The sequence below is a fragment of the Pan troglodytes genome, chromosome X, assembly GCF_028858775.2.
Source record: "Pan troglodytes isolate AG18354 chromosome X, NHGRI_mPanTro3-v2.0_pri, whole genome shotgun sequence".
Lineage (NCBI taxonomy): Eukaryota > Metazoa > Chordata > Mammalia > Primates > Hominidae > Pan > Pan troglodytes.
In genome coordinates, this window is record NC_072421.2 from 76,408,844 (window position 1) to 76,430,821 (window position 21,978).

At 37.7% G+C, this 21,978-nt stretch overlaps 1 protein-coding gene across 1 annotated transcript in view; it reads left to right on the forward strand.

Annotated features, from left to right (window-relative positions):
• LPAR4 (lysophosphatidic acid receptor 4) overlaps window positions 1-21,978 on the forward strand; it is a 106,004-nt gene that overhangs the window by 11,357 nt on the left and 72,669 nt on the right. Inside the window, exons 2-3 of the mRNA XM_009439288.5 lie at window positions 11,486-11,724; window positions 13,092-13,177. The gene's annotated coding sequence lies outside the window, so the exon portion shown is untranslated. The remainder of the gene's footprint in view (window positions 1-11,485; window positions 11,725-13,091; window positions 13,178-21,978) is intronic.

Genomic DNA, 21,978 nt, shown 5'->3' on the forward strand with positions numbered 1-21,978 from the left:
ACTTTAAAAAATCTTTCTTGGGGGTGTGTGCATTTTCATAGGATATTTTGAAAGACTGCAATCCATTCAAGACTCTTCTGTTAGGAGAGATACCCTTGGTCAGAGATATCATTTTGGTGTCCTTCAGATTACACCTTGTCAGTGGCCTTATATTTGATTTCCTTATAAAGTTGACCCAATATGGCCCCTAGTGTTAGCAGCAGATATGCTTAATGATTTTAATGCTCTGATTTCACTAAATCCTTGTGAAGGCACCAGGGTGCCTTAGTTTCCTCACCAGGGCTGAGGAAACTGCCATCACAGCCTAACCACGGAATGCGGGACTTTGCTATAACCCCACTTCTGGGGATGCACTTATTGTAGAGATCTGTCCTTCTCCTCTACTTCCTGGACCTCTTACTCTCTGAGGCCTACCAATGCTGGCTCACCCACAAGTCAGACTAAGTTTAAGCTGATGGTACCAGCAAAGCAGGAGAGATGGGGAAAGACAAGATGGAGGGAGAAGCGGGGAGATGAGGGGCTACAGATGGAGAGACGGAGAAAGGGAGAGAGAAAAAAAGAGGGAGGGATATGGGGAGAAAGAGAGGGTAGGGGAGAAGGCGAGGAGAAGGAAAGATAATATCAGGAAATCTAGAAAGGAGCTTAAAACCTCAGCATAGGTACATTTTGGTCAGTGAAAGATAAAATTTAATTTTATAGTTTAGCATTTTAAAAATTAGATAAAATAATGAAGCATTATCTTTTAAGTGCTTAAGCTTACCTCTACAGGTCTTAATTAGTCCATAGTGGGTGATATGGTCTTTAAAGGTTTGCAGACTGCTGAAGGAGTGATGGTAGAGCCTCAGTGGGACTGAAGAGGACAGTAAGAGTATAGAAGTGGAAGATGTAGGAGTGACTGTGGTGCTGAGGAGAAAGAATACCAAAACTGGCCATTTTTCTGTGTGCTACAAATACGATATCAGTTGTTAAAGTGCTTTAAAAATGTGCTAATGGAAATAACTCAAGCTTTGAAGTAAGGCAGGACTAGTTTCAATTCCCACCTCTGCTGTTTGCTAGTTGTATGGTCTTGTCCAAGTTGCTTAAATTCTCTGAAACTCATTTTCCTCACTTGGAAAATAGGAGATAACAATGGGTAATTACTGAGTTGCTGCGAGGATTAGAAATAATGTTAGTATTTAATAATAGGCATTTTCTGAGTTGTAGCTTATGATAAAAATCATATTGACATTGGAAAAAATTGTCATTGATTTTCATGTCAGCTTATCTAGTGCATTCAAGCAAAATTCTTCTCAATTTTTTCCATATAAACTCAACATAATATGATTGCTCCAATATGTAGATGCTCCTTATCTTATGACTTACAATAGGGTTATGTCCTGGTAAAGCCATTGTAAGTTGAAAATATCATAAGTTGAAAATGCATTTAACATACCTAATCTACGGAACATCATAACTTTGCCTAGCCTATCTCAAATGTGCTCATAATACTTACATTAGTCTACAGTTGGGCAAAATCATCTAATACAAAGCCTGTTTTATAACAAAGTGTTGAATATCTCATGTAATTTATTGAATATTGCACTGAAAGTGAAAAGCAGAATGATTGTGTGAGTATAGGAAGTACGGTTTCTACTGAATGCATATTGCTTTTGTATCATTGTAAAGTCAAAAAATCGTGTGTTGAACCATCATGAATCAGGGACTATCTGTATTTTGCTTTCCATAATGTCAATCTACATTTCTTCTTTCTCACTTTCTTTCTTCAAATATTTATTGAGTATTCAGGTGGTTAAAGTCACTGTGCTGTGGTTGTCTATATGCACGTGTGGGTGTATGTATGTGTGAGGGGGTGTGATGTATGTGTTTGTGATGCGTATGCTGAGTGAGGAATACAAAGATGAATGCTCTTGGAGCTTTTTCTCAAGGAGTTTACAGGCCAGTGGAACAGGAAAAATATGTACTTTCCTATTAATATGCAGAAATCTCTCAGTGCTAAATGTTATGTGAGAGATAAAGATAAAGTCCTCCAAAGGTAGAAAACTTGTGGATGTGGTGGGGTGTGGTAGAGAGGAGTGAGGGGTGAAATTTTGGAAAGCTTAATAGAAGAGGTGGTTTTTGAGTTGAGCTTTTGAATTTGAATTTGAATTTGAGAGAAGGGTAAGATTTGATCATCCCAGTATGAGGGTGAATTTAGAATGGATGAAGAAAAAAAAGCAACTCTGCTACTGTAAAGATACCTGAAAATGTGGAAGCGACTTTGGAACTGTGTAACAGGCAGAGGTTGGAATAGTTTGGAAGGCTCAGAAGAAGATAGGAAAATGTAGGAATGTTTGGAATTTCCTAGAGACTTGGATGGCTCAGAAGACAGGAAGATTTGGGAAAGTTTGGAACTTCCTAGAGACTTGCTGAATGGCTTTGACCAAAATGCTGACAGTGATATGGACACTAAAGTCCAGGCTGTGGTGGTCTTAGATGGAGATGAGGAACTTTTTGGGAACTAAAGGTGACGCTTGTTATGTTTTAGCAAACAAACTGGTGGAATTTTGCCCCTGCCCTAGAGATCTGTGAAACTTTGAACTTGAGAGAGAGAATTTAGGGTGTCTGGTAGAAGAAATTTCTAAGCGGCAAAGCATTCAAGAGGAAGTAGAGCATAAAAGTTTGGAAAATTTGCAGCCTGGTGATGCAATAGAAAAGAAAAACCAATTTTTCTGGGAAGAAATTCAAGCCTGCTGCATAAATTTGCATAAGTAACAAGGAGCTGAATGTTAATCACCAAGACAATAGGGAAAATATCTCCAGGACATGTTAGAGGCCTTTGCTAAAGGCCCTCCTATCACAGGCCTCAAGGCCTAGAAGGAAAACATGGTTTTGTGGGCTGGGCCAGGGCCCCTCTGTTGTATGCAGCCTAAGGATCTGGTGTCCTGCTTCCCAGCTTCTCTAGCCCTGGCTAAAAGGGACCAAGGTACAGCTCAGGCTGTGGCTTTGGAGGGTGCAAGCCCCGATCTTGGCAGCTTCCACATGGTGTTGAGCCTGTGGATACACAGAAGTCAAGAATAGAGGTTTGGGAACCTCTGCTTAGATTTCAGAAGATGTGTAGAAACATGTGAATGTCCAGGCAAAAGTTTGCTGTAGGGGCAGAGACCTCATGAAGAACCTCTGCTAAGGCAATGTGGAAAGGAAATAAGAGGTGGGAGCCCCCACACAGAGTCTCCACTGGGGGACTGCCTAGTGGAGCTGGGAGAAGAGGGCCACCATCCCTCAGACCACACAATGGTAGATCCACCAACAGTTTTCATGGTACACCTGGAAAAGCCACAGACCCTCAACACCAAGCCATGAAAGCAACCAGGAGGGGAGCTGTGCCATGCAAAGTCACAGGGGTGGAGCTACCCAAGGCTGTGGGAGCCCACCTCTTGCATCAATGTGCCCTGGATTTGAAACATGGAGTCAAAGGAGATCATTTTGGAACTTTATGGTTTCATGACTGCCCTATTGGATTTCAGACTTGTATGGGGCCTCTAGCCCCTTTGTTTTGGCCAATTTCTCCCATTTGGAGTGGGTGTATCTACCCGATGCCTGTACCCCCACTGTATCTAGAAAGTAACTAACTTGGCTTTGATTTTATGGGCTCGCAGGTGGAAGGAACTTGCCTTCTCTCAGATGAGACTTTGGACTATGGACTTTTGAGTTAATACTGAAATGATTAAAGACTTTGGGGGACTGTTAGGAACTCATGATTGCTTTTGAAATGTAAGGACATGATATTTGAGAGGGGCTGGGGTGGAATGATGCAGTTTGGCTGTCTCCCCACCCAAATCTTATTTTGAATTATAGCTCCCATAACTCCCCCATGTCGTGGGATGGACCTGGGCAGAGATAATTGAATCATGGGGGTGGGTCTTTCCAGTGCTGTTCTCATGATAGTGAATAAGTCTCATGAGATCTGATGGTTTTATAGTGGGGAGTTCCCCTGCACAAGTTCTCTCTTCTCTGCCACCATGTAAGATGTGACTTTGCTCCTTCTTGCTTTCTGCCATGATTGTGAGGCCTCCCCAGCCATGTGGAACTGTGAGTCAATTAAACCTCTTTTCTTTATAAATTATCCAGTCTCTGGAATGTCTTTATTAGCAGCATCAGAACAGACTAATACAATCTCCAATGAAAGAAATCATGAGAACAAAAGCAAAGAGATTAGGAACTTCAGCTTGTGAATGGGGGAAGCAACAGTTCAGTTTGGATAAAACCTAGGGTACGTGAAGGAAATGTGTAAGTTCATAGACATAAAATGTAATACAGAGCTACTCAAAGAGAAAGTTGAGTTTTAGCAGAAAGATGACAATAAAAAGCAAATATTTTATATGTTCATGGTCAAGAAATATGTGATTCTGGCAATTTCTAACTGCTCTAAATATTTTATTAATTTACTAAGATCCTAGCATCCATTAATACTCCCTCACACCCAGGAACACCTGGTAGATTTTTAATATGATCTATCAGGTGATCTTCTCTTTTAATGTTTCCTAGAGCTTTTGAACGTATGTTTTCTTAACACTGTAATCCTGGCTGTGATTTCCCTCATGTTCAGAATGATTAAATTTTCCTTCACCTTTGAGTCAGGTATTAAACAGGCATAGATGTCCCATGCTAACCCCAGCATGGACCTCTTGGTTTAGCTCTTTTATCTCAATCTCTTCCTGTAGAATATTTACATAACCAAATTCCATTTCCCCCTTTCCTTCCACTCCATTTCTGAATTATTTTGTTCTTGTCACTACCCTGTTTTATTTTTTAGCAGAACTGGATTATCTAAAACTGCATTCTTTGTGTGTACCCCTGACAGAAAGAGAGGCCTCTTCTTAGTTTCTGATTATTTCTTGGCTGAAAGACTGAAGCAGAAAATATCATTAGTGAGGAGTCACATCAGATTCCTGGGACATTTGTATGTTCTTTATGGGTGCCAGCAGAGTTGACTCTATCAGCATGTGCAAAAGGGAAGGATTACACTGATGAATTATTTGTCAAAAAGTGAAAAGGCATTTCGGTTTTCTAAATTTTTAGAGAGAACTTAGTGATTTCTTTTTTCCAGTTCTCTTTAAGCAGGCTAGGCAGTACTCATGGGCACTTTTTGCTTTCAGCATTTGTATAACCCATTTATAATGCAATGCAGTCACTGTGCTACATCAGGGCCACAGCAGTAGATAACAGTATAAAAAATAAAGATTGTGATTTTAAAAGAACTACTTAGAGACTTTTCTGGCAAGTTTCAGCAGAAACTGTTAATCATGGTGACTCTGGGTAGTGGAGATTGAAGAGACTTTTACTTTTTATTTACGTTTTTCTGCAGCAGTTGAATTATTTTAAAAATATGAGTACACATTTCTTTTATGGAAAATAGGAGCCTTAGTACCTGGCTGTGGCCTCATGTGCAAGTTTATTTATTTGGTATTCAAAACCCTCTAGAATGCAGCCCTATATTCCCTTTCTGGCAAGGCTTCCTTTCACTTTTACCTATACACTACTAGTCTTGTTAGTCTCTACATTGTGCCACCCACATGGCACTTTCACCCTACCTTTTTTACATGGCTATGCCCTCTGACTGGCTTTCGACCTTTAGAAATTTGATCCTTTTTTCTAGGCCTACCACAGAAGCTGCCTCTTCCAAGCAACCTTTTGAGAGATTTTTAGCCCACCACTCACCCTCTATCTATTCTGTGCTAATGTTGCAAATGCAGCCACATTGATTGTAGTTCTCAGTTAGTACCTAATTATTTCCTGTATTAGTATTTTCTGACTAGTTACAGGAGCCAAATTCTTGTTCTGCCACAGCCTAGCTGTGTGATTCTGGGCATGTAGCAATCTCTCTGGGTGTGTTTCCTCATCTAGAAAATGAGGGATGTTGGGAGATCTCCTAAGTGCTTTCTATTTCTAACAAACTAGGATTTTCATATTTGTGAAAGAGACTTTAAAAATTCCAAAGCACTATACAATAAAAATTTGTATTAGAATTATACTGTTTGTATTTCCTGCAGCTCTTACGTTACCAAGTAAAATACCTGTATCTCTGACAAACTGTTTGTACAAAATGTCTTAAGATTTAATAAAAATTCTTTTTGGCTTGAACTAAAGTCCAACTTTCCACAAAAGAAAGTATATTTTTCACATATTAGAGACACAGATTTGAACATGTTTCTTCTATTGTCAGTTTTGCCTTTCATTTTTGAGCTGACAATCACTTGAACATATTTTGATTAATGTAGAATTTGCATTAACGAACCATTTAAATGCCCTTTTTACATCAAGCCTCACAATTTAGAAATGTCCTAGTATCATATATTGGCAATCTTTCCTGAAGAAATTAACTCCTCAGAAATGACAAATAATATTACTGTCCCCATGCATTATCTATGGGAATAACAACGTTATCATCATCAACAACAAAGCTAACACTTCCATAGCACTTACTTTGCACTAGGTACTATCCTAAGCTCTTTACATATATTCATTCAGTTCTCTCAACAACACTGTAAGGTAAGCATTTCCCCTTCCATTTCATGGATGAAAAAAACTGAGGCCCAGAAAGGCTAAATAATGTGCCAAGAGGTCACATAGCTGGTAAATTGCAGTGATGGGACTTCATCTCAGGAAATCTGTCTTCATATTCTCTGTTCTAAGCTATTAAGCTAAGCTGCTTTCAACTCTGCTCTCAAATTTCTGTGTGACCATGGATAAGCCCCTTTCTTTCTGAGTCTTATATGCGTCTCTAAAAGTGGAGAGATTAAATTAGTCAGAGATTGCAAACTGATCACCCATGGGCTCGATGTAGCCTGCAGATATGTTTTGATCTGTCTGTACTTATCTTAAAGTTGATTAAACATCAGGGGATTCCACAAAACAATCCATACTTCCAATTTCTCTTGAAAAGCTGGGAAATCTGGCCATACTCTGCCCGTGTTCCCACATAGCAAGAGCCAACAAGAACTTAGTATATACTGGTTGCTTCCTTTAGCTGGGGAACAACTCTAGTTTTCTATGGTTCTACCACTCCCTAGTTGCATTAAAACTACCTGCTTTACTCTTTTGCTTTCTCTACCTGATTCCTTGTATACATTTGAGCCGGAGCTCTAATATCCCTGTTATATAACTTTTACAGTCTCTTTTAGCTTGAAAATTTAATGTTTCCATGTGTAGTTAAAAACTTACTGTAGTTGCTACTGATACACATAACTGCATAGATGACCCTTTAAGACATAATGTCAAATGAAAGCAGCCAGAAACAAAAGAGTAAATGTTATCATTATTTGAAGTTCAAGAACAGTCAAAGCCTGACAAAACAAGCAATGGGGAAAGGACTCTGTATTTAATAAATGGTGCTGGGATAACTGGCTAGCAATATGCAGAAGACTGAAGTCAGACCCTTATATTTCAGCATATACAAAAATTAACTCAAAATAGATCAAATATTTAAATGTATGACCTCCAACTATAAAAATCCTAGAAGACAATCTAGTAAATACTCTTCTTGACATTGGCCTTGGCAAATAATTTTTGGCTAAGTAATGAAAAGCAATTGCAACAAAAACAAAAATAGACAAGCAGAACCTAATTAAACTAAAGAGCTTCTTCAAAGCAAGTAAATTATCAACAGAATAAACAGAGAACCTAGAGAATTGGAGAAAATATTCACAAACTATGCATCTGACAAAGGCATATCTGGAATCTATAGGGAACTTAAGCAAATCAACCAGCACAAAACAAATAACCCCATTAAAAACAGGCAAAGGACATGAACACGCACTTCTCAAAAGAAGACATACAAGTTACCTACACACATATGAAAAAATGCTCAGCATCACTGACCATCAGGGAAATGTAAATAAAAACCGCAATGAGATACCATCTCACACCTGGCAGAATGGCTATTATGAAAAAGTCAAAAAGCAACAGATGCTAGCGAGACTATGGAGAAAAGGAAATACTTATATACAATTGATGAGAATGTAAATTAGTCTAGCCACTGTGGATAACAGTTTGGCAATTTCTCAAATACTTAAAACACAGCTACAATTTGACCTAGCAATTTCATTACTGGGTGTACCCAAAGGAAAATAGATCATTATACCAAAAAGACACATGGACTTGTATGTTCATTGCTGTGCTATTCACAATAGCAGAGACATGTAACCAACCCCGTGCCCATCAATGGTAAATTGGATAAGGAAAATGTTGTTCATATACACCATGGAATACTATGCAGCCATAAAAAGAATGGAATTCTGTCCTTTGTGGCAACATGGATGGAGCTAGCTGGAGGCCATAATCCTAAGTGAATTAAGGCAGTAGCAGAAAACCAAATACCCCATGTTCTCACTTATAAGTAGGAGTTAAACATTGAGCACACATGAACATAGAAATAGGAACAATACACACTGTAGACTAATAGAGGGTAGAAGGAAAGAAAGGCGGGAGGTGTGGGTTGAAAAACTACCTGTTGGGTATATGATCACTATTTTGGTGATGGGATCCATACTCCAAACTTCAACATCATGTATTACTTCGATGGAACAAAACAGCACATGCATAAAATAAAATAAAAGCTGAAATTGGAAAAAAAAAAAAAGAACAGGAAGATCCACTCAATAGTGCTGCAAGTCAGAAGAGTAGTTACCTCTGGGGATGAGGGAGTATTGACTGGGAATGAGCAGAAGAAACTTTTCTCAGTGTGGGTGATGGAAATAATCTATATGTTGATCTGAGTGGCAGTCACATAGGTATACACATATCTTAAAAGTCACTGAAGATTTGTGCATTGTACTGTATGTGAATTGCACATTGCATTTTGAGCAAGATGCTTAAAAAGCAATGGTGTCCAGGGGTTTCCAAATGCTAGTCCTCAAAGGGTGGCATCAGAATAATCTGAGATATTTTCTTTTTTTAATTTTTTTATTATACTTTAAATTCTAGGGTTCAAGTGCACAACATGCAGCTTTGTTACTTATGTATACATGTGCCATGTTGGTGTGCTGCACCCATTAACTCATCATTTACATTAGGTATATGAGATATTTTCTTAAAAGCAAATTCCCAGGACCAAGGTAAGACATACTAATTCAAAATCTCTGTAGGTAGGGCCTTGAGATTGTATGTATTTTAACAAGTTGGCTGGTCTAGCTGACTCAATGACACTTGTCAGGACCCTCTTGAATACCTTTGGAGAAGTGTAAGCAAACGTCTTATTTGCTCCTCAGAACAACACATGAGATAGGTATCATTATTTCTATTATACATGGAAGTGAACTGAGGCTTGGGACAATCAAGGAACTTAACCTCAGTGATAAAACTAGCAAAAGATGGATACAGATTTAGAGACAGCCCCACTTAACTTCAAAGACCAGGTATTTCCATGACAGTGCATTGCCTTCTAAAAACAGTCATTATGGGCAAAGTGTTATCCCTACTTGTTGATTAAAGATGTATAGAGTCAGAGCCCTGAAACAGCATATCTTATATAACTTAGCAGAGTTTGCTTTTTAAGTATCTTGCTCAAAATGCAATGTGCAATTCACATAGGAGAGTTTGAACCCAAGTCTATTAATATATCCAGGACCTATTTCTCTGATGCCTTCAGTGTCCCTCACTTTGCCCCTGAAAAGAGTTGGTTTTTTACAACTGGAGTTCTGCTTGAGATCTGTTTGCAAAATATTTTAAAGCCCGACTGCACAAAATACGACAGTTTCTAAGGTTACAACATAGAATAGCTTTTTCACTGCATTTTGTACCTTGAAAAACCCTGTAATTAGAGAATGTTCATTAACGATGGAGTGAAAATGAATAATGTAATTTCAATATTTCCAAAATTCTAACATTTATGGAATAACTAAAACTTGTTTGATTCTAATTTTTTCAAAAATAAAATCAACTCTGGTGGTATATGTGTCTACTTTAGAAGGGATCTGTGGGTCTTCAGATGTCTATCCTGTCTCCTAAATTGTCACCTTCGCCTCAGTTCCACTGTCTGAAATTTGCCATTTTATATTTAATATCTCTCTTTTACTAAGGAAATATATTCTTTTGCATTAAACATTGTCTCTCTCTGGGGTTGAATAGTGACCTCTTGAAATTTATGTCCACCTGGAGCCTCAGAATGTGACTTTACTTGGAATAGGGTCTTTGAAGATGTAATTAGTTAAGATAAGGCCATACCGGATTAAGATGGGCCCTAAGTTCAAAGACTGGTATCCTTATAGGAAGATCATGTGAAGACAAAGAGACACACACAGAGAAGATGCCCATGTGAAGATGAAGGCAGAGATTAGAGTGATGCATTGACAAGCCACAAGCCAACAAATTACAGGAGCCATGAAAAGCTAGAAGAGGGAAAAAAATTCTTTCCTAGAGCTTTCAGAGGGAACATGGTCCTGCTGACACTTTGATTGTACTCTTTCAGCTTCCAGAACTTTGAGAGAATACATTTCTGTTTTTGAAGCTACATATTTTGTGGTAATTTGTTATGGCATCCCTAGGAAATTGATACAGCCTCTTACATCAAGTCCTTGAAGACAGGTGCCTGGATGGGGCATTCTATGAAGTCACTGGCACTTCAGTGGGAAAGCACTGGATTAACAGGTAGGAATCACTAGGAGGGATAAAAGGCCTTTGAACAGGAAACAAGGAAGGGGAGAGGAAAGATGATCACATTTTGCTTATTGCACAATTGAAGACCAGCCCTGTAGAGAGTAATCACCAAAGACTCTGTCAAATGCCTGGACCCAGGCCAGCTTTCTGTCCTATACCAATATGGAGTCAACAGTGAGCAACTGTTGCCCTGGCTAAGTGCTCAGGAACTAGGAGTTGAAAACAACTTGCACACCTTGGAGACAAGAGCCCTTGTCTTGTCTTGGCCAGTCTTTTCCCTCCTCTGAAATCATCACTTGTAAATGTCTTGTTCTCAGGGTGATTTACATGCTTACAAAGAGTTTGGCAGGCAGGACAATACTCTCTATGTGGCCCCTATTCCTCTATCTCAATCAGAATTGGAAAATTTACTATTATCTTTTTAAATTGCCATTTGTATTTGTTTGTTTGTCTTTGTGAACATTCATCTATCTGTTTTACTACCCATCCCCTGCTCCCCTCCATCGCATGTTTTAGCAATGCTTCTCTAGACTTGACTAGACTTGGTTTTGTTTTCTGCATCAAGTGATGTTTCATTTCGACGCAATACCCAGGGGAGTGGGGATGACCAGGGGTCTTAGGCTCTGCTTTACTTTTTGCTGATTAGGCCAGAGCAGGGTGGCTGTTTCTAATTCATTTTACAGTTGGCTGTTGGTATAATTTATCTCCCTGAGAAAGTCCTCTCATTTGTTTGCATTTTCACATTTCAAGCACCTCTATCTTGTCTGAGCATCAGGGTAGGTGGGTGAACATCACAGGTACAGACTTGTCACAAGTACAGATATATCTGATTGTATTATATCCAATTTTGTAGGTTGCAATTTTGCTACCCCTGTCTTCATAGTGGACCTTCACTAACCTGGAACATGGTTTCTAAGGTAGATATGTGAAAAATGAATGTAGAGACCTGCCACATAAGAGAGCTGTTGGTATGACATGAAGAGACTGGCAAAGATACCTTTTCTTATCTCTGCACCAAAGAAAACAAAAAGCTGCTTACTTAACAATTTTGTCTATGGTTGACATGACAGTAGCATTCAGCTGCGTGCTCAGGTATGCCTCAATTGTTTTGTTCTTAGTTCCACACAATGTCTATGAAACAATAATTTATAATGGTGATTGAAGAGCATTAACTAGCATATATTGCTTTCCTTGTTTACATTTTGGTTACTAAAGCCATGCTTTTCTGGAAGGAAGAATGAGAAATTTACTGGTTTAGGAGTCAAGAAACATGTTTTTTTGCTAACTGTGAATCTCCCACTATTAATTCAGCCTCCTGTAGTATCCTGTAATATGCTTTAAAGGGAATCACCAGTGTTAGTTTCTCTTTTCCAATTTGGTCTGACAGAGCCCAGGCCTGAAGTCTTTGGGGAAAGAAAAGTTTAATGGGCATAGTGCTGGTCTCTAAATCAAAAGATCTCCATTTCAGAGGAGCATGTGATTCACAGATGTTATTTTCTTTCTAACAATTTCACTATCAGACATTACACGAAATATTTATTTGTTTGAATTCATAGAAGGTTACCTCATTAGACCAAAAAAAAAGCCTTACTCTCCACTGTTTCTTTAGTGCTTACAATGGTGCCTGGAACTTAGTAGGGGCTTAGTAAATATCTGTGTAAAGAGTGAATGAATGAGTGAACGACTTTGAGAAGCTATAAGGGTTATCTAACCCACTCTCACACTAACATTCTCTCTAACATCCCTGACAAACACTCATCCAATCTAGACTCAAGTCTCTCCAGGAAAAGAGAACTTAACATTTACTCAGACAGCTCATTTTACTATTGCCAGAGAGTTCTTCCTTATGTTGACTTCAAGTCTGCCTTATGAAAATTGTCTCCTTAGTCTTTATCCTGCTCTTTCAGCCATACAAAATAAGTTCTAATTTCTCAGTACAAATCGCCCTTCAAATTTATACAAATTGCACTGATATTCTCCTTAAGTCTTCTTCGTCTTTAGGTGAAATAGCTTTTAACTGTTTCTCATGTGATAAGATTTAGACTACCCCTCATCATCCTGGCACTCTTCTGTGTCCACCTATTTCTGTCCCAATACTACAGTCTGGCATGTGTGCAATGTATTACAGCTAGTGTCTCCTTGGTGGATGAAAATCCATACATACACACACATACTTTGGAATGTGGGTGATATGTATATATTCTTTATCGGTTTGGCTGGAGAATCAGTGGGGTCATAGTTAATGCTATTGGTACTGACAATAAATCTTTATAATTAGACTTCTAAGTCAGTGCCTTAGCAAGATGAGCAGGCCAAATGCAAACTCCCCTTGGTATATTGTTTCATTATGGCAAGACAGACTCAAACATGTAACAATACATTGGGTTCTATTTGGAACCTTTTAATAAAAAAAAAACTGATTAAAAAACACTTTTCTCTTTCACCTTTTTTCTCTCCAGTGAAACACATATCCAAGAAAAGGTAGTCTGCAGGAAAACTGGAGGAAGACTTATGCTTAGAGTCCTTGCTCTGCAAACTTCTACAGGTAACATTAATTATTTGTGTGAGTGAATACAACCGCATTGCGTAAGTTCACTTTGGATATTTCTGGCTTTCTGAGAAAGACAGAGATAAAATATATTTTGGTCTGAGTCACAGATTAACTAGGCATCTAGTCGTAACTTAAAACCTAGGACAATAAAAAGAGACCCTCATCAAATTAAATAAAACATTTGAACTTACTAAAAGGAAGTATGTTTAGAAACTGATACGAATTCAAATTCTCTCTCTCAAATAAAGTACAGTGTTTGCTTCAAATTAAGATCATTGGCCAATTTGATTATTAGGGTCCCTGACAGCTCAAAAACTGATTCATTAAGTACAGTCTAAATATAACCAATATTTCATTATTTACTATAAAATTTTGATGAGTTTAGGTTAGAAATATATATGCTGCTCTATTCTTTTTTTAACTTTTATTTTAAGTTAAGGGGAGCAAGTGCAGGTTTGGAACATAGGTACATTTGCATCAAGGGGGCTTGTTGTACAAATTATTTCATCATCCAGGTTTTAAGCCTTGTACCCATTAGTCATTTTTCCTGAACCTCTCCCTCCTCCAAACCTCCATCCTCAGAAAGGCCCCAGTGTGTGTTGTTCTCCTTTATGCATCCATGTGTTCTCATCATTTAGCTCCTACTCATGAGTGAGAACATGTGGTATTTGGTTTTCTGTTCCTGTGTTAGTTTGATAAGGATAATGGTCTCCAGCTCCATCCATGTCCCTGCAAAAGACATGATCTCATTCTTTTTTATGGCTGCATAGTATTCCATAGTGTATATGTACCACATTTTCTTTATACAGTCTATCATCGTTGATGGACATTTAGGTTGATTCCATGTCATTGCTATTGTAAATTGTGCTGTAATGAACATACATGTGCATGTGTCTTTACAGTGGAATGATTTATATTCCTTTGGTTACATACCCATACATGTGCATGTGTCTTTATAGTGGAATGATTTATATTCCTTTGGTTACATACCCAGTAATGGAATTGCTGATTCAAATGGTATTTCTGTCTTTTGGTCTTTTAAGAAATCACCACACTGTCTTCCACAATGGCTGAACTAGTTTACACTCCCACCAACAGTGTATAAGCATTCTTATACTTATAATCCTATTCACAATTGCCACAAAAAGAATAAAATACGTAGAAATACACCTAACCAGGGAGGTTAAAGGTCTCACAAGGAGAACTACAAACCACTGCTCAAAGAAATCAGAAATGACACAAACAAATTGAGACACATTCAATGCTCACAGATAGAAAGAATCAATATTGTTAAAATAGTCATACTACCCAAAGCAATTTATGGATTCAATGCTATTCCCATTAAACTACCATTGACATTCTTCACAAAACAAGAAAAAAAACTATTTTAAAATTGATATGGAATCAACAAAGAGTCCGAATAGACAAGGCAACCCTAAGCAAAAAGAACAAAGCTGGAGGCGTGATGCTACCCAACTTCAACCTATACTACAGGGCTACAGTAATCAAAACAGCATGGTACTGGTACAAGAATAGACATATAAACCAATGGGACACAATGGATAACCCAGAAATAAGAGTGCACGCCTACAACTATCTGATCTTTAACAAACTGAAAAAAAAAACAAGCAATGGGGAAAGGAATTCATATTCAATAAATGGTGCTGAAATAACTCACTAGCCATATCCAGAAGATTGAAGCTGGACCCCTTCCTTACATCACACACAAAAATTAACTCAACATGTATTCAAGACTTAAATGTAAAACCAAAAACTATAAAAATCCTGGAAGACAACATACACATTACTATTCAGGATACATGAACAGATGAAGATTTCATAACAGAGACACCAAAAGCAATTGCAACAAAAGAAAAAATTGATAAATTGAATCTAATTAAACTAAAGAGCTTCTGCACAGCAAAAGATGCTATCAACAGAGTAAACAGCCTACAGAATGGGAGAAAATATTTGCGAACTATGCATCCCACAAAAGTCTAATGTCCAGCATCTATAAGGAATTTAAACCAATTTACAAGAAAAAACAACCCCATAATAAAGTAGGCAATGGACATGAACAGACACTTTTCAAAAGAAGACATACATGAGGCCAACAATCACATGAAAAATCTCAACATCCCTGATCATTAGAGAAAAACAAATTGAAACCACACTGAGATATCACCTAAGACCAGTCAGAATGGCTACTATTAAAAAGTAAGAAAATAACAGATGCTGGCAAGGTTGTAGAGAAAAGGGAATGCTTATGCACTGTTGGTGGGAGTGTAAACTAGTTCAGCCATTGTGGAAGACAGTGTGGTGATTTCTTAAAAGACCAAAAGACAGAAGTACCATTTGAATCAGCAATTCCATTACTGGGTATGTAACCAAAGGAATATAAATCATTCCACTGTAAAGACACATGCACATGTATGTTCATTACAGCACGATTTACAATAGCAATGACATGGAATCAACCTAAATGTCCATCAACGATAGACTGTATAAAGAAAATGTGGTACATATACACTATGGAATACTATGCAGCCACAAAAAAGAACGAGATCATGTCTTTTGCAGGGACATGGATGGAGCTGGAGACCATTATCCTTATCAAACTAACACAGGAACAGAAAACCAAATACCACACGTTCTCACTTATGAGTAGGAGCTAAATGATGAGAACACATGGATGCATAAAGGAGAACAACACACACTGGGGCCTTTCTGAGGATGGAGGTTTGGAGGAGGGAGAGGTTCAGGAAAAATGACTAATGGGTACAAGGCTTAAAACCTGGATGATGAAATAATTTGCACAACGTTCCTGGTTTGGCTTTTGGCTTGACTGTTTTTTATATATAGAAATGCTAGTGACTTTTGCACATTGATTTTGTATCCTGAGACTTTTCTGAAGTTATTTATCAGTTTAAGAAGCTTTTGGGCTGAGACTATCAGGTTTTCTAGGTATAGGATCATGTCTTTTGCAAACAAGGATAGTTTGACTTTCTGTTTTCCTATTTGAATGTCCTTTGTTTGTTTTGTCTGATTTTCCCAGCCAGAACTTCCAATACTATGTTGAATAGGAGTGGTGAGAAAGGGCATTTTTGTCTTGTGCCTATATTCAAGAGAAATGCTTCCAGCTATTCAGCTATTCAGTATGATGTTGCCTCTTGGCTTCTCATATATGGTTGTAATTATTTTGAGGTATGTTCCTTCAATATTTATTGAGAACTTTTAAACTGAAGGAATGTTGAATATTTTTTCAAAAGTCTTTTCTGCATCTACTGAGATAATCATATGTTTTTTTTTTTGTTTAGTTCTGTTTATTTCATGAATCACATTTATTGATTTGTTTCTGTTGAAACAACCTTGCATTTTGGGGATCAGACCTACTTAATCGTGATGGATTAGCTTTTTGATGTGCTGCTGGATTTGGTTTGCCAGTGTATTGTTGAGGATTTTGCATGAATGTTCGTCCAGGATATTGGCTGAAAGTTTTCTTTTATTGTTGTGTCTCTGTCAGGTTTTTGTATCAGGATGAGTCTGGCCTCAGAAAGTGAATTAGGGAGAAGTCCCTCCTTTTAGATTTTTGGGATAGTTTCTGTAGAGATGGTACCAGGTCTTCTTTGAACATCTGGTAGAATTAGCTGTGAATCCCTCTGGTCCTGGGCTTTTTTTTGGTTGGTAGGCTATTTGTTACTGCCTCAATTTCAGAACTTGTTATTGGTCTGTTCAGGGATTCAGTTTCTTTCTGTTTCAGTCATGGGATGGTGTATGTGTATTCTGCTTGCTTAAGGCCTGGATTTTAATAGTTTTCCTTAAGCTTAAATCTTAGTTATTTTCTCACTACTTTTCTAATATATGCCATAACCTCCTCACCATTATTATTGATTGCTTACCATTTTTCTTTAAATTGACTCCCTTTTAAAGCTTAAATATGTATGTTATCCATTTTCAACATTATGTTTGTTGGCATCATGGGCTTGATATGCTCAATATTTTTTTAAAAAATTGTTTAGGTACTATAATTTTCTATGAATTATGTGTATTATACATTTCTAACTACACAGTCTGCCTTCTGACAGTATTCTACAGTCTTGACTCAATTGACTATAGTCTTTATTTATATATATTCAGAAATTTAAAATTTCATTACAATATAGGTACCAGGAATTGGATCAGCGCTACCCAGTGTCAAATGTGTTTGTGGGACAGAGGGATGAGAGAGCTGCTGATGAGACCAGATGAAGGAGTTTCTGTCTGCTCATCACCTTTCTCCCTACTCATCTCCTGCTATGCCAGTTTTACAATTTTCTTCCTTCAAAACTCAGCCATCTGCTATATGCATGGTAAAAAGTCCTTGAAAAGTTTGCAGAATTTTACCTTTTGCTCTTGAAGATATTAGACTGGAACATGATAGAAGCATAATGCAAATAGCATTAAAAAAGCAGTATGAATTTTCTTCTCACTGTTGACATGGAACTTCAGTTGTTTTAGCTTCACGGCCCAAATGACTTGGTCTGTGGAAGCTACTTTTGGCTTGCTATCCCAGCTGAAATAATAATATTCAGAGTACAGTTGAAATTGTTTGAAACTTCAGTATAGTTGAATCTCTAATGCTCAAGTCCAGGTGATTAACTTTTAATTGGCCTAAGGACTTTATGCTGATCCTTCAAAACCTTTCAGTAGCTATCTCTTCTATCTTTCTTACAGTGATCAATGAACCCTTTGGTTCTCCAGCTCCTGGGTCAAGAAATGGCAAAGGAGATAATGGTATTGTTATCACTCTAAAGGTTTAAGTTGCAAAAGCAGTTTCATCTCCAAAAAAATGTTTGTTTCTTCTTAGGCACTGTGTCCACAGATCAGAGTTTCTTGGGTAAGGTTGTATGGGTCAACTTACGAAACTTTCTTTAATCATGTCAAAGGACCTAGAGTTTGTTTGCCCATGCTTAATTCTGCTCTTTATAAACTCAAACAAAAATACACTCTTCACTGAATTACCAGCATGAGTATTCACTAGTCTTGAATTACTATTATAAAGAATAATTCATAATTTAAAGTAAGATTTAAAGAAACATGAAGGTTTTGGTTTTTAACAAAGACATATAGTGGCTTCCTCTAAAAACTGTTGAGACAGTTTAGAGTTATCATTATAAAACAAGGACATTCTCACAATGCACGGACACGGTGAAGTTTATGTTTAATTAGAAAGCTGTCACTGGAGCTCAAGGGTCAATTAATGTCACCTCCTGGATCATGGTTGACATAATATGGCATGTACATGTAATGTCATAACTTAGAAGAGACCGCAGGAAAAAACACAATCAAAGGTCTTTGATATGGTTTGGCTCTGTGTCCCCATCCAAATCTCATCTCAAATTGTAATCCCCATAATCCCCATGTGTTGAAGGAGAGAGCTGGTGGGAAGTGATTGGATCATGAGGGCAGTTTCCCCCATGCTGTTCTCATAATAGTGAGTGAGCTCTCATGAGATCTGATGGTTTTATAAGTTGTGTTCTTTCTCTCTCTCTCTCTCTCTCTCTGTCTCTTTCTCTTGCCTGCTGCCATGTGAGAAGTGCCTGCTTCCCCTTCTGCTACGATTGTAAGTTTCCTGAGGCCTCCCCTGCCATGTGGAACTATGAGTCCCATTTTCCTTTATAAATTACCCAGTCTTGTGTTGTATCCTTATAGCAGTGTGAAAACTAACTCATACAGTCTTTATGCATTTATGTAGCTCTAGAAAACCGAGCAGTTCTAGAGATATCAATTATATAGATTAGTAGTTTTCAATATGTATCAGAATAACCTGAAGGATTTAATAAAAGAGAAATGTATGGGCTCCAGCTCCAGAGATTCTGACTCTGTATGTGTAGTATGGGACCTAAGAATTTGCAAATCTAAAAGTTCTCAGGTGTTCCTGATGCTGTTGGTCTGAGGGACCACACTTTGAGAAACACTGGATTAGAGTCACCTATGGTAAAGAAGTTCCATGGTATTTCTATGAAATAACATTGGCATTTCCATAAGCTATAAATTAAAATGCAAGAGTCACAGAAAAGGATAGAGTCAAACACTTACTGAACACCTACTGTGTAGGATGCACTTGCTAGATACTTTATACAGATATCATCTTATTCAATTTCATCATTGCTTCATTATCCCCATTTTTCAGATTAAAAAAATGGAACTCAGCAAGTTAACTAACATTCCGAAGGCCACAAAGCTATCAGGTGGCAGAGTTGAAATTCAAACCCAGTTCTGCCTAGGTTGAAAACTTATAGTTTCTCTTCTAGATCATTTTGCAAATACTATTATTTTAAAATATATATATATATTGGTCCCCCAGTTTATGCACCCATTCATCACTCATCTATCCATCCATCATCCATCAATCAATTAATTGATCCATTTGTTCATCCATGAAAACATTCTTAAAGATTCATAGTTCTTTAGCCTCCCATATGTGCAAATACTTTCTCTTCTTTAGGCCTCACTTCCATCATGAGTGCAATGAGAAGGTTGGACTCAATGATTTTTAAGGTTTCTTTTATTCATTCATTCTTATTTATTTATTTTTGAGACAGGGTCTCACTCTGTCACCCAGGCTGGAGTGTAGTGGTACAATCATAGCTCACTGCATCCTCGAATTCCTAGGCTCAAACAATTCTCCCACCTCAGCCTCCTGAGTAGCTGGGACTGTAAGATAACACCGCCACGACTGGCTGAACTTTTTCTTTTGTAGAAATAGGGCCTCACTGTGTTGCCAGGGCTGGTCTTGAACTCTTGGCCTCAAGCAATTCCCCAACCTTGGCCTCCCAAAGTGTTGAGATTACAGGCATGAGCCACTGTGCCAGACCATTTTCATTCTTTAAAGCCAAACAATGCTCAGAGCTGCTCTTTCTTTAGCAATAAAAATATTACAAAGCTTTTCAAGCAAATGAAGTAAGTTATCTCTCATAAGAATGAATTCAGAGGAAAATCCCTGTGTAGTTATGGAGGAGAATTATATATGAAAACACATCTCTCTGTTAGTACTGCAAAAATATTTCATTAATTAAAATTAAGACATAGTAGAAGACTATGGTAGTTATAGCAAAGCTATATTGAATATTTCACAAAAATATGAATAAACAATTTACAGAAAGCATAATGATTCCAGCAACTTTGAGAGTACTTAAGCCCCAAGGGCATTATACTTAAGAAATGGTTAGAGTCAAATAGAAAACTTGTGATCATCTAGCACTTAAAAGAGTTTGAATTTTCAAGTTCTTAAGATAAATTAATATTCATTCTTTATGAAGATAACTTTTTATTTGATCTGTAATAAAATCTCCTTTGTGAACAGAAAGTAAAATTACTACTTGACCCAACTATTCGATTACTGGGCATATACCCGAAGGAAAATAAATCATTATACCAAAAAGACACCTGCATTTGCATGTTTATTGCAGTGCTATTCACAATAGCAAAGAATTGGAGTCAGCCTAGGTGTCTGTCAATACTGGATTGGATAAAGAAAATGCAGCACATATACACCATGGAGTACTATGCAGCCATAAAAAGAATGAAATAATGTCTTTTGCAGCAACATGGAAGCTGGAGAAAATTACCTTAAGCAAATTATAGCAGAAACATAAAACCAAATACTGCATGTTATCATTGATAAGTGAGAGCTAAACATTGGGTACATACAGACATAAACATTGGAACAAGAGACACTCAGGACTCTAAAAGGGGGGAGTGAGGGAGGGGAGCAAGGGTTGAAAAACTACTTATTAGTTACTATATTCAGTATTTGGGTGACAGGTTCAATTGAAGCCCAAACCTGAGCATCATGCAATATACTCATGTAACAAACTTGCACATGTACTCCCTGAATCCAAAACAAACAAATTTTAAAAATAAAAAATAAGAAAAATCTCCTATGCTCAAATATCTTTCTTTCTGTTTTATGCACTTTAAGAAAACTCTAGGCCGGGCATGGTGGCTCACGCCTGTAATCCCAGCACTTTGGGAGGCCGAGGAAGACGGATGATGAGGTCAGGAGATCGAGACCATCCTGGCTAACACGGTGAAACCCCGTCTCTACTAAAAATACAAAAAATTAGCCGGGCCTTGTGGCAGGCACCTGAAATCCCAGCTACTTGGGAGGCTGAGGCAGGAGAATGGCGTGAACCCAGGAGGCGGAGCTTGCAGTGAGCCGAGATACAGCCACTACACTCCAGCCTGGGTGGCAGAGTGAGACTCCGTTAAAAAAAAAAATAATAATAATAAATAAATAAATAAATAAAATAATAAAAAAAAACTCTGAAGAGGATCACATAGAAAAAAAAAAAAAAAACAAGCAAACACAGTACACCACCACCACCACCACCAACAAAACAGCATAAATGGAACCATGTGAATGGGGATTGCAAAAAGCCAATGATGGGCTTTGCAAGTGAATGGCAGATTTGTCTGGGATTGAGTTACAGCTTAAAACGGTCTCATTTCTTATGAATGAGGGAGTTAGGTTTGTCAATGAAATGAATATCAATTTTTATCATATCTATATCTATAGCTTTTGCTATGGAACTTCAAAGACTTACAAATCTAAATTAGTTCAGAATTTAGATCTTTGAACTTTCTTCTATACTTATGAAAGCAAAAATATTTATGAAGCCTACAATGCCAATCAGCCAAAGATACCCCTTATTTGAAGCCATTTTTGTATTACATTTGACACATATCAAGGTGTGAGATTCATTATCTGAGGCATTCCCAGAACTGGAGTGATTTGAGTATGTCTGTGAATT